A 2,500-nucleotide genomic window follows, 5' to 3' on the forward strand; every position below is an offset into this window, starting at 1 on the left:
CCCCCGAACCACCGCCGCCGCCGCCGCCGCCGCACCCCCCCCACCGAGCCCACCCCCGGCCTCCGCCGCCCGGAGCGCGGCGGCTACGACGGGGAAGGGAGAAGAAGGCGGGGGGCCAGTGGCGACGGGGAGGACCCCCGTTCCCACGGCGCACGCCCCGCACGCGAGCGGCAGCACGGCACGGTACCGCCGCGGTACCCACCCGCAGACAGCCGCCCGCGCGGGAGGAGGCCGGGGAAGAGGCCCGCGCCTCTCCCCCCCCGACACCTCGGCCCTTCCCCACCGCCGCGCCCGACCCGGCCGGACCGAACCAACGGGCCGCCCGGCCCCGGCGGGACGAGGCTCCGCCAAGCGGGCGTTCCGGGAGCGGGGAGCTTCGGAGCGCTCCCCGAGTCTCCACTTAGGGGGACGAAGGCCCTCGGCCGACACCGACGGGCCTGCGAGGCACCCCAGCCGCGCCGCCGCGGACGCCGCCCGCCCGCCCGCCGAGGCGAGGCGGGGAGGGACGGCGCACCGGCCGGCGATTGATCGTCAAGCGACGCTCAGACAGGCGTAGCCCCGGGAGGAACCCGGGGCCGCAAGTGCGTTCGAAGTGTCGATGATCAATGTGTCCTGCAATTCACATTAATTCTCGCAGCTAGCTGCGTTCTTCATCGACGCACGAGCCGAGTGATCCACCGCTAAGAGTTGTCTGCCTTTCGGCACCGCCCCGCGCGCGCGGAGGGGCCGGGACCGCTCCGCAGAAGCGGCCCCCTTCTCGGACGACGGACCGCCGCCCCACCGACCGACCGACCGCCCCCCTCCGCACGCGCGGAGGGGGCGCGCGACGACCGGCGGGCGACGGTCGCGCCTCGCCTCAGATGACCGTACCGACATCACAACGGAGGGAAGGAAGGGAAGGGTGAAACAAGCTCCGAACGGCAAGGGCCCGGGGAGCCCGCGCTCCCGACCGACCTGGGGAAACAACAAGCACCTTGCTCGCTTCGGAGGCGGCCCAGGCGCCCGGGCTCGGCCCGGCCTCCGCACGGAGGGCCGGCGGCGCGTCCGACCGCGCGCCCGGACCTGCACCCGCCTCTCGCTCGCGCGGAGGGGGGAAACCACAGACGCTGACCGCCGCGCGGGCGACCAGCGGGGGCGCCCCGCTCGCGCCGCGCGCGCCTCCGCGCCGCCCAGCGCCCGCGCGCTGCGACAGCCGGCTCCTTGCCCCCGTGGCCCCGAAACCCCGGCTCTCGCCCCGACGCCGGGAACGCCCGCGCGGCGCCGCCGCCGCACCACACCGGAGACAGGGACGGACGGCCAACCGCCGGAACCCGAGACGGCGACGCGACGCCGCCGCCCGGCGCTCCGCCCGACCGCCGCCCGGCCACCGCACCGCCGCGGCTGCCCTCCCGGAGCCGCCGCCGCCGCTTCTCGTCTCGGCCCCTTCCGCAGGCACGCGCCAGGCAGAAGGCGGACGCCGCTGAGCCGGAGGCGACGCCCCCTCTCCCCGCTTCCGCGCGGAGAACGGGACGGGGAACGCCCCTCGGCCGCCCACCCGCCTCGCCTGACCGAGACCGGGAAAGGCGACTGCGAAGCGACGGGCAGGACCCGGGACGGGACAGGCCACGCGGCCGGCCACCGAGCGACCGCCGGCCGGCACGCCGAGCGGCGGCGCCGCCGCCGCCGCTCGGGCCCGGGGGCTGCGCCGCCCCTCCCCTCAGCCGGGGCGGGAAGGGGTGGGGGTGGCAAGCAAGGAGCACGAAGCCGCAAGCGCGCCGCTGCGCGTCCACGGAGACGCGGCGGCCCGAGCAGGCCGCCCCGCCCGGCGAGACCCCCGACCGTGGGGGAATCGCCATCGCCCCCGACGGCGAGAGAGCCCGCGCTCCCCGCCGGGGGGGGGGGAGGTTCCCCTTCGCGTTTCGAGGGCGAGGCAGGCCGGCTGCGGCCGACCGAACGCCGCCGGTCTCGCCGCCGAGACCGGACCGCGGAGAAGGGGGGGCAGGGGGGACACCCCTCCCCGGCGCGGCCGCCCGAGGGGACAAAAAGCCCACGGCGTGGGCGGCGGCCGCCATGGCCAGGGCCTGCACGAGAGCGACTCCCGCCCCTGGAGGCTCAACCGCCGCACACGGCCGGGGCCCGCCCCTGCGGGTCGCACCGAGCCGCCCGAGTCTTTAAACCTCCGCCCGGCTCCGCGGCCTTCGACCCCCGGGCTCAGCCGAGGGAGGGCCGCGGAGGCGCGGACGCTAGGTACCTGGCCCTGGGGTGAGGGAAACATCCTCAAGGGCCCCGCGGGGGTGCCTCCCCCGCTGCCGCCATCGGGGGAGCGTCCGCCCGCGGGGGCGCGCCCGACATCCGCCACCACCACCACGTCCTCCTGGCCCGGGGCCCGAGGTTTCCCTCAGTATCCCGGCGCTGCGCCCGGGAGGAGAGCCGTGGCTCGGGCCGCCCGCTGGCGCGCGGGACACGGCCCGGCGCGGGAACTCGCCCGCCGGCCCGAGGGCCGGCGCCACGCACCCGAGCC

General features: G+C 78.3%; 1 non-coding gene across 1 annotated transcript; it reads right to left on the reverse strand.

The window, feature by feature from the left end:
* Positions 1–536: 536 nt before the first annotated feature.
* Positions 537–689, reverse strand: LOC141955400 (5.8S ribosomal RNA). Its single transcript, XR_012632530.1, has one exon. It is a non-coding gene; the product is annotated as a 5.8S ribosomal RNA (ribosomal RNA).
* Between the last annotated feature and the right edge of the window lie 1,811 nt (positions 690–2,500).

This window comes from Athene noctua, unplaced genomic scaffold (genome assembly GCF_965140245.1).
Source record: "Athene noctua unplaced genomic scaffold, bAthNoc1.hap1.1 HAP1_HAP1_scaffold_212, whole genome shotgun sequence".
In the NCBI taxonomy this organism is placed as follows: domain Eukaryota; kingdom Metazoa; phylum Chordata; class Aves; order Strigiformes; family Strigidae; genus Athene; species Athene noctua.